Raw genomic sequence first — 11,343 nt, forward strand, 5'->3', positions numbered from 1 at the left:
TGGCAAGACCACTGCCAGACTCACTGTAAGGCCAGGGGTGGTCATGAGCAGATTAGGCAGCTGTGTGTAACCCTCTTCAACAGGGTGGTGCTACTTCTGGTCCAGTTGTCAAGCCAAGAATGGGTGCACACAGGCCCAGCAGCTGCAAGGAGCCTCTCCACTGTGCATGCTTGCCTGTTTCCCTGGGTGACAGGATACCTCATCTGTTCAGACATCAGAGTCCCAGTCATTCCTTTGGGCCTAGGTTCCAGGCAACTGGAGTATTGGTGCTGTAGGCACCTATGTGAATTTAGTGAAAGGACTGTGGAGCCTAAGGGGTAGAACGGTTTAGTGGCTACTGGCCCCAAAGCAGGACACACTCCAGATGTAGGTCCAGTTTCAAGATGATGCCATGCCATAGAAATGTACATCTCATGAGCAAGGGTGCCAAGGAAATTTCTCTTCCAGGGAATGCACCTGTGTGTACTCCTGGCAATTGTCCAAATTGGACTCAAGGTCTGTGAGGACTGGAGGAACACGCTGTAGCAATAACTGCTGGTGTCTGCAACAGTGACAGGGACCACTGAAGGTCTCCAGCTTGCCATCTCCCCAGAAGTAGAAGTATCCCCAGTTCTGATCTGCTCCTGGCAGGGGAAATAGTGTGGCAGAGGCAGGATGATTTGCTCCACACTCTTTGGAGGTATCCTAGGCTTCCATGCTCCACAGGGGTTTTGCAGTTCCCCTGGTGCTCTCCAGAGCACTTACTCTGTCCACTCAGTTGAAATATAGTTGTTTATTCAATGTTTTGGATCCTTTATGTGGGGCAAGTGGATGGGGATGAGAGCCAGGCCACTGTAGTCTGCTGCCTTGCTAATGTCACTACCTAAAAATCTTTATCTTTAAAAATTAAGAGATGTGACTAGTTACCCAGTTTTAAAATTTTGTGATTCTATCTTAATTTAAAAGATATCTTTTCTTCTCTTATTTTGACTTAGTTTTCTATCATGAGTAAAGAAATTCTGCAATAATAGCTATGTGAGTTGCCTATTCATTTGATTACAAGTGAAGACAGGTTATGCAAAATCTAGTATAAAGGTATGAAGAAATTGAAATTCTCATGAACTGTTGTTAAGAGTATAAACTGATACTCTTTCCAGAGACTCATGTGACAAAATATAAAAATATATATACTCTTTGACTCAGCAACACCACTTTTAGGAACATAAGGAAACAAGTACACAATGATAAATACACAGAAAGTTAATTTAAATATCTTTTATAATAGTAATAAATTAGAAATAACCTAAACATCCTTGAATAGGAAACAATTATAGCTAAGTAATTTATGAGATACACAATGTAATAAAGATGCAGCCATTAAAAATGAAACCTACGATTGACACAGAAATGGAAATATTTACAAGATATTGAGTGAGAGAAAAAACAGCTTTGAAACAAAATAAAAGGGCAATATCATAAAATATTTAAGAGCACCTAATCTGGAATTATACAGTCCCAAGTTTTAATCCATAATCTTCCACTTACTTTGGGCAAATCACTTAACTATTCCAGTGCTCTGTGCCCTCATCCATAAAATGGGGATAATGATGGTATCTACCTTGTAACATTGCTGTGTATATTAAATAAGACAATGTAAGCATATCAGATTTCTATGTGTCTGTAATTGAGTAAGTACTAATTTAAATTTTATCAACTGTTCAAAATTTTAGTTTTTAATATGTAATGGGATCCAAAATAGTTACATAAATGTGCAAATGGATATTTTTTCAAGTATGTACAATTAAATATTATCTGAATATGGGTATGGGGACTGTTTCTTATTCTATTTATTTTGACATTTCTAAAAAGATATATTTTTCCCCAAAACCAAAGTTTTTTCTAACAGGTCAAGCTACATTATAACTGAATATTAACCAGTTTATTTTGCTTTAGATTATAATTACCATGTGTCTACATTTCCCACCAAAATATGTGCTCCCTGAGGGCAAGGACTATCTAATTCATCAATATATTATAGACTTTTACTTTATCAGTGTCTTACACATCATAGAAATTCAATAAAAGTTTGCTGAATGAATGTGTGAACAAATGAATAAAGACTTCAATCTTATAATAACCTATAATAGTATACAGAATATTACCAGAGTATATTATGAGGGGAAAAGTAAAAGATTTATCACTATAGTGGTAAAAGTGTGAGCTCTGGAGTCAGTGAGATCTGGGTTCAAATCACAATTCTGACTCTTAATAGTAAATTGGCTTTGGGAAGTATGCAAAAATTGAGCAAGTATTATATATTACAGTACTAGGTGTATAAAGAAGAGAAAGATAAGGTCCATTCTCTGAGGGAGTTCAGAATAAAGTGAGAGAAATGGATACAAGAACAACCAATGACAATGCAGAGTAATAGAGTATACATATTACAGCCACAAAGTGGTGTGATCAGGAATCTGGTGGAAGCTTAGAAAAAAAGGTGGCCAGTTATGCCTAGGGAGAATCAGCAATATTTGACTTAGATCTGAAAGTGTGAAAGAGTTCAGAAAAATAATTTCTTTCTGTCTTTGTTGTCCACAGGCTACCTTTCATCTGGTATCATGCAATGCTTCTTAACTAGTCTCCCAATTCTAGTCTTAAAAATTCTTCCAATATCTTTTCTAGCAGTAGCCAGAAATAACTTCTCAAAATGTAAATAGGTTATATGTCCATCCTCTGTAGAACACTCTAGTGATTTCCTTCTTAAGATAAAATCCAAAATAATCCAGAATGTTTAACACTGCTCAGAGGCCCTTATATGATGAGAGTCCTACATATCACTCTGGTTTCATCTTAGTCTACTGTTCCCTTAGTGTATTACCTGCTAACCTCAAAATCAGCAGGTTCTCTCCATTTCAGAACTTTTTTGTATGTTTTTCCCTCTGCATGAACTACTCTTCATCAATGCTGTTCACATAACTAACTCCCACTTTGTTTTCAAAATTCATTTTAAATGTCATTTCATCAAAGGAGGTATTTTCTGACCCCCCAATATATCCTGTTAGTGCTGATCACACAACATCATACACAGCACTTTTATCATGATTTTGCAAATGCGTATTTATATACTTGATTATGTGTTTAATGTCTACCTCCTCATAAGTAACATGAGGCTCAGATCATGTCTTGCCCTCACTGTATTTGCAGCATTAACACAAATACACTTAACACTGTATTTGGCACAGAATATGAGTTCACGAATAGTATATAACTGAAGAGAGAAAATAGCATTATAGCACATGGAACAGTGCTTACTACAAAAGAGGTATTCAATAAATATTTATTAAATGAATTATTTGTTGAATAAGAAAGGACCATATGGTATGAAAAGTGTTTGAAAATAGCATGAGATTTAAAATGCTGGAGCTTAGAGATTGTAGGGTGAAAGTTGAGAAATAAGTCATAAAATGTAAGTTTCCTTTCCCAAGTATCACAAAGTCAGGCACATAACAATTACTTCATAGAAACTGGTGAATTAATTTCATTCATCAGAGTTGAAAATAATAATCATTTAGACCCATAAAAGTATTAAAATTTAGCTTTATAACACTGTTTAAATTCCTTGCAAACAGTACTTTTGTAGAAATGCAGCATTCATTTTTTAAATTCCAGAGTCAAAATTGATTCATTTATTTTGTAATCACGTATAATTTAAGTAATAGTTTAAATTTAGCATATCAAAAGTATAGAAATCATTAAAATATATTTAGAATTTAAGACACAAACTTTTTTTTTGTTGTTGTTGTTGAGACGGAGTCTCGCTCTGTCGCCCAGGCTGGAGTGCAGTGGCCGGATCTCAGCTCACTGCAAGCTCCGCCTCCTGGGTTTACGCCATTCTCCTGCCTCAGCCTCCCAAGTAGCTGGGACTACAGGCGCCCGCCACCTCGCCCGGCTAGTTTTTTGTATTTTTTTAGTAGAGACGTGGTTTCACCGTGTTAGCCAGGATGGTCTCGATCTCTTGACCTTGTGATCCGCCCGTCTCGGCCTCCCAAAGTGCTGGGATTACAGGCTTGAGCCACCGCGCCTGGCCACAAACTTTTTTTTTTTTTTTTAGTTTTTTTTTTTAGTTTTTATTTTTTATTATTATACTTTAAGTTCTAGGGTACACGTGCATAACGTGCAGGTTTGTTACATATGTATACTTGTGCCATGTTGCTGTGCTGCACCCATCAACTCGTCAGCACCCAACAACTCGTTATTTACATCAGGTATAACTCCCAATGCAATCCCTCCCCTCTCCCCCCTCCCCATGATAGGCCCCGGTGTGTGATGTCCCCCTTCCCGAGTCCAAGTGATCTCATTGTTCAGTTCCCACCTGTGAGTGAGAACATGCGGTGTTTGGTTTTCTGTTCTTGTAACACACAAACTTTTTACAGCACTTCTTTTGCCCAAGTCAATATCATGTCAGTGGCATACAGCTAAAACATAAGGATTACATGCAAAGAGCAGTTTTTAATTATGTAGGACACATCTGAAAGGCCCAGCCTAGCACTCCAAAGTTTATGCATACCACCTTGAAGTCTTCTGTACCTAGGCAAAAACAAAACAAAACAAAAAACAGAAAATGGCCTTGCACTAGCTATTGGGTCATTTGCAATTCCCTGCTTTCATTACCCTGTAAAGCTCTGATAAAAATCCTTTCTAGGGAAGAGGAAGGATTCCGGCAATGGCGGTATGTGGATATTAGTAGACACTCTCCCCAGTGAAACAGTAACTTAACTGGTTAAAAAAAAAAAAAAAAATTAAGGTATCTATAATTTGTCCCAAGGCATATAGTAAATGGAGAAAAATTTAGTTACAAAGATCTATTAAATCATGCTAAGAACAGCAAGAGCCTGTAGTATTTGACCCACAAGCTGCTCCCATTATCCCTCACCACTGTCTCTCTCCCCAGCTCTCATCTAGTTTCACCCTGGCAGGGGAAGATCATCAACATTTCTCATTTTCCCCAAAGCTTCATACTGAAGGAGTTCTAAACCAGGCAAGTACATCTGAGACAATCAGGTTAACTTCCTCCATCCATCCTCCCACTCACAGCACGGAAGTTCTACTGAAGGCAGAGAATGCTGAGTGGGCTTGCATTGCTCTTGCCCCAGCTACCTTATAGAGTGAAAGTTCTATACCAACATGGGCAATCCAAGAAGACTAGGTGCTGCCATCTCCAACTACCACCCCACCCATAGAACAGAGGTGTCACACAGGCCACTCTCCTTACCCGCACAGAGATTCTACCCAGGGAGAAAATCAGGCCATAAGAAAAACAGCCACAACTACGAGTAAGGCTGGCCCAGGATACCTGAGTCCCTGAAACTCATTCCCAAAACTAACATTATTTGGAAGAAAGCATGGAGAACTTCATCCCTAATAGCATTATCAAAACAAGGGCAAACGGTGGTGAGCAATAAAGAGGGAGTTAAGAGCTCCAAGATACTAGAAGAAATATGCAGAATGGGAGACCAGGAAGTATTTTATAAGAGTAAATCTAGCAAAGAGACAGTTAGAAGGGCCCTCCTGGATAAGGGAAAGCCTCAAAGACTAACAATGCCTTGCCCCTGCAAAGGGGAGTTGGTCTTTAATTGGAATAAACAATTTATACCAAATACCACATGTTCTCATAAGTGGGAGCTAAACAATGGTTACACATGAACATAAAGATGTAAACTGTACACACTGGGAACTCCAAAAGGCTTTGGGAAAGTTGGGAGGGAGGCAAGGGTTGAAAAATAACACATATAATATTTACTATTTGGGTAATGGTTATACTACAAGCCCAATCCCCACCAGTATGCAATATATTCATGTAACAAACATGCACATGTACGCCCTGAATTTAAAATTAAATTAAATTTAATTTAAAAGATGCTGCCAGAATGGAAAAAAATTTATACTCCAGAGCACTACCAAAACATATAGCAATCAGATAGCAGTTACTGGTGGCTAAGAACAGAAAATTATATCAATAGAAGCAGACCAGAGAAAGGGATAATAAGAAAGAGCAGAGCTGAAATCAAGGTAATCAAAACAATAAATGCTATAAAATAGCACTCCTTATTCCTGGTGATCAAGGAGACTACATGCACACCTAAGGTGAAACAAGATTACGAAGTATTTGAAGAAATACTAGATGAAAACTTCCTAAATGTGATCCTAAATGTCAAAATGGTTAATGAATACCATGAGCAAACTGAAAGTAACAATCAAGGCTTTATTCACTTACTGCAACAGTGCAAGGAAGAAGGAAAAGTCAATGGTGCCAGCTCTCCAGTGTTTTCCTGCTGGACAACACCAACAGTAAGGTGGTAACATGTAGTACAGGCAGGGGGATGTGTTTCATTGCTGAATAGCCCTTAACAAAAGGTTCCTGCCTTTCTATAGAGGGGAGGAGAGGCTAGGAGAGAAAGAGGGGAAAGAAATGGAAAAGCACTAAGTAAGAGTGGGAAAACCACCGCTAATGAGGTCCCCCAATAAGGAGGTCTCTGAATGAAGGTGCCTGGGCTAAGAATTCACACATACGCATGAGTATAGCTGGCATGGGAGATCTGAGTCCCTGAAACTCCTTTCCCAAAATGTAAATTAGCTGTGCATCAAGTCTGATGTAGGGAGGACAGTTTTCCCCATGAAGCTTGCCAGGAAAAACCTTGTAATAGCCTGTAGTTGGGCGATAAAGACTACACAGAGAATTTTGGCCTGGACCCTCACTCCTCACTAACTCCCAGAAGCTTAATGAATAGAAAGTAAGATAAATGCAAAGACATCCAAACCCAGACACATAATAGGCAAAATGTTAAAGAAAAAGACAATGAGAAAATATCAAAAGCGGGTAAAAAAATTCAACTCATCAAATACAAGGGAACTCAATATGACTGATAATTGACTTCTCATCAAAAACAATGGAGGGCATTTTTGCCTCTTTCAAAAACCCAGGCAAAGTAAAGACATTCCCAGATAAAAATGGAGAGAATTTGGTGCCAGATGTACTTACTTACAAGGAATAATAAAGGAAGTTATTTCACTTCCTTTAACAAGTTACACCAGAAAATAATCTGAATCCACATGAAAAAACTAACAGTACTAACAGAGGTAATTATAAAAGACATAATAATAGTATATTTATACTCATTTCTTCTGTTAAATGATTTTTAAAGCAATTTTTAAAAATATGTGTAATTGTACTATCATGCTTATAACACATATACAAAGGTAATATATTTGATAACAAGAGCCCAAAAGAGGTGAGCAAGAACAAAGCTGTACTGGAAAAGAAAATGATGCTTGATGATAACTCAAATCCACAAAAATAACTAAAAGAACTAGAAATAATATATAAGATTCATGTAATAAACTCTATAAATATTTCTTTCCTTTCGCCTCTCAGCTTCTTTAAAATACATAGAAATACATAAAATAACAATTACAAAAATGAACTGTTGGGTTTGTAATGCCTGTGAGATATACTATGATTTTAAAATAGCACAAAAAGGGGGAAGAAAGGGGGAACTCTACAGGTATAAATTTTCAATATAATTAGAATTAGGTTTAAATATGAACTAAATTCTGATAAATAAACATGGACATTGGAAGTATAAGAGCACCCACTAAGAAAATAACCAGAAAAAAAAGTCATTTAAAAAATTAAAATATTATACTAGGAAATATTCACTTAATTCAATTGATGGCAATGAAGGAGGAACAGTGACTAAAGAGACATAAAGAAAACAAAAAGTGAAATGAAAGACATAAATTCCTATCAATAATAACATTAAATATGAATGGATTAAATAATCCAATCAAAAGGCAGACATTATAACTGGGGAAAAACAACAACATCCAACTAACTATATTCTCTCTACAGGAAACATCTCCCTTCAGATTCAAAGGTACAAATTGATGATAAGTAAATATGTGGAAAAAGGTATACCACACAAAAAAAAAGGCTAGAGTTGCTATACTAATGTCAGACAAAATATATAATTCAAAATGTTATAAGAGGCCAAGAGTGATGGCGCACACCTAAAATCACAGCACTTTGAGGGGCCAAAGTGAGAGGACTAATTGAGGCCAGAAGTTTGAGATCAGCCTGGGCAGCTCAGCAAGATCCTATCTCTACAAAAATAAAAATAAAAACTTAGCCAGGTGTGGTGGTGTACACCTATAATCCTAGCTATTCAGGAGGTTGAGGCAGAAGGATTGCTTGAGCCTAGGAGCTCGAGGTTGCAGTGAGCTATGATTGTACCACCGTACTCTCCAGCCTGAGTGACAGAGCAAGACCCCGTCTCTTAAAAAAAAAATGTTATTAGAGATAAAGAGGGAAAATATACCAATTATATATAATATATGCACATATACACCCCTTACAAGAGAACACCAAAATATATGAAGCAAAACATGACAGAATTAAAAAAGGAGAAAGGGACAATTCAACAATAATATTTAGGGTCTGCAATATGCCATTTTCAAAGAGGGACAGGAAAATTGAAAAGAACAAGGACAGAAAACTTAACACTATAAAGCAAGTAGACCTGAAAGGCATTTCTAGAATACTCCACCCAACGGCAGCAGAGTACACAGTTTCATGAAGTATACACAGAACATTCTCTAGGTTAAGGCATATTTGAGGTCATAATATAAAAGCATAAATAAATTTTTGAAGTTTGCCATCCTCTGAAATATACTTTCTAGACACAATGAAACTAAATTAGAAGTTAACACACAAGAGAATTTGGGGAATGTATAAATATGTGAAAAATAAACAATACATTCCTAAATAATTAATGGGTCAAAAAAGAGATTACAAGGGAAATTAGAAAATACTTTGAGTTCAGTGAACATGTAGGGTACAGCTAAAGCAGTGCTTAGAGAGAAATTTATAACTTTAAGCTCTTATATTTTTAAATAAGAATATCTCAAAATCAATGACCTAAGCATCACCTTACGAGACTAGAAAAAGTAGAGCAAACTAATCTAAAGCAAGCAGAAGGAAGAAAATAATAAAGATTAGAGTATAAATGAATGAAACAGAGGCTAGGAAAACAAGGAAGTCAATAAAACCAAAAGTTAGTTCATTGAAAAGATCGACAAAAACCAAAACCTTTAGGTAGAATGACCAAGAAAGAAGAACAAAGACACAAACTATTAAAATTTAGAATAAAAAGATAAGGCATCACTAACAATCTTAAAGAAATAAAAAGAATTATAAGATCATACTATGAACAATTGTCTGCCAAAATACTAAATAACTGAGATAAAATAAATAAGTTTCTAGCAATACACAAACTATCAAAACAGACTCAAGAAGGACTATAAAATATCAATGCATCTATAGATTAAGACTGTCTGAACATTTCTGTCCTTCCCAAAATTCATGTTAAAATCCTAATCCTCCACGTAATGTAATAGGAGGTAGCATCTTTGGGAAGTAAGTAGATAATGAAGAAGAAGTTCTTATGAGTGAAATTAGTGTCTGCTACGGTTTAGATGTGTTCCCCCTAAAAGCATGTGTTGGAAACTTAATACCCAATGCACAGTGTTGGTAAGTGGGGTCTAATGAGAGGTAATTAGGCCAAGAGTGTGAAGTGAATGGGTTAATGTCATTTTCATGGGTGTGGGTACATTACTGCAGAAGCAGTTCCTTATGAAAGGACAAGTTCAGTTCTTTTTTTGTCTCTTTGTTCTTTTCTCTTGCACTCTTTGCCCTTCTGCCATGAGATGATGCAGCAAGAAGTCCCCTCCCAGATGCTCGCCCCTCAATCTTGGACTTTCCAGCTTCCAGAGCCATAAACCAATAAACTTCTGTTTATTACAAATTATTCAGTCTGTGATATTCTGTTATATAATAGCACAAAACAGACTAAAACAGTTCCCTTATATAAGAGGCCCCAAAACCAGTTTTGTTTTGTTTTTTGTTTTTTCCATAATGTCAGTACATTGTTTGTTTTATTTTTTGTTTTTTCCATAATGCAAGAAGGCACCACAAATGGGCCCTTGCCAGACACTGAATTTGCTCATGCCTGATCTTGTACTTCTCAAACTTCAAAACTGTGAGAAATAAATTTGTGATGTTTATAAGCAACCTAGTCTATGGTATTTTATAATAGCAGCCTGAACTGATTAAGATAAAGAATGAATTAGTATTTTCAAACTTCTCATAAAAATATCACCAGAAAACTAAAGATCAATAACTCTTATCAATCATTAACAAAATACTAGCAAACTAAATCTAGAAAAATATAAAAAGGATTGATATCATTACCAAATGGAATTTATTATAGGTATACAAGGTTGTTTGAAAATGAATTAGTATACCACATTCATAGGATAAAGGACAAAAAAAATCAAATGTTCATTGCAATAGATGCATAAAAAGTATCCATCAAAATCAAACCCCCTCAACAAACTAGGAATGTAAAAGTACTCTCTCAACCAGATAAACAGCTTCTATTAAAAAACCCACAACCCTAGAACTAGAAATACCATTTGACCCAGCCATCCCATTACTGGGTATATACCCAAAGGATTATAAATCATACTGCTATAAAGACACAGGAACACGTATGTTTATTGCGGCATGATTCACAATAGCAAAGACATGGAACCAACCCAAATGTCCATCAATGACAGACTGGATTAAGAAAATGTGGCACATATACACCATGGAATACTATGCAGCCATTAAAAAGGATGAGTTCATGTCCTTTGTAGGGACATGGATGCAGCCGGAAATCATCATTCTCAGCGAACTATTGCAAGAACAGAAAACCAAACACCATCTGTTCTCACTCATAGGTGGGAAATGAACAATGAGATCACCTGGACACAAGAAGGGGAACATCACACACCAGGGCCTGTTGTGGGGTGGGGGCACGGGGGAGGGATAGCATTAGGAGATACACCTAATGTAAATGACGAGTTAGTGGGTGCAGCACACCAACATGGCACATGTATACATATGTAACAAACCTGCACATTGTACACATGTACCTTAGAACATAAAGTATAATTTTAAAAAGCCTACAATTAATATCATACTTAATAGTGAAAGATGGCTATTTTCCCCTTAATATAACAAACAAGATAAGGATGTCGGTTCTTACCACTTGAATTAAACATGGTATTGAAGGTTCCAATCAGGACAATTACGCAAGAATACAGAAATAAAAGGCATTCACAGTAGAAAGGAGAAAATGAAATGATCTCTATTTGCAAATAACATGATACTGTACCAGAATCTCTGGAACACATTTAAAGCAGTGTGTAGAGGGAAATTTATAGCACTAAATGCCCACAAGAGAAAGCAGGAAAGATCTAAAATTG

The 11,343-nt window shown here is 36.5% G+C and overlaps 1 pseudogene; it reads left to right on the forward strand.

Moving 5' to 3' along the window:
• The first annotated feature begins 4,699 nt into the window (after positions 1-4,699).
• The window catches only part of LOC105533248, a 64,319-nt pseudogene continuing 57,675 nt past the window's right edge, over positions 4,700-11,343 (forward strand).

Source organism: Mandrillus leucophaeus, unplaced genomic scaffold, assembly GCF_000951045.1.
Source record: "Mandrillus leucophaeus isolate KB7577 unplaced genomic scaffold, Mleu.le_1.0 Scaffold1232, whole genome shotgun sequence".
Classification (NCBI taxonomy): Eukaryota; Metazoa; Chordata; class Mammalia; order Primates; family Cercopithecidae; genus Mandrillus; species Mandrillus leucophaeus.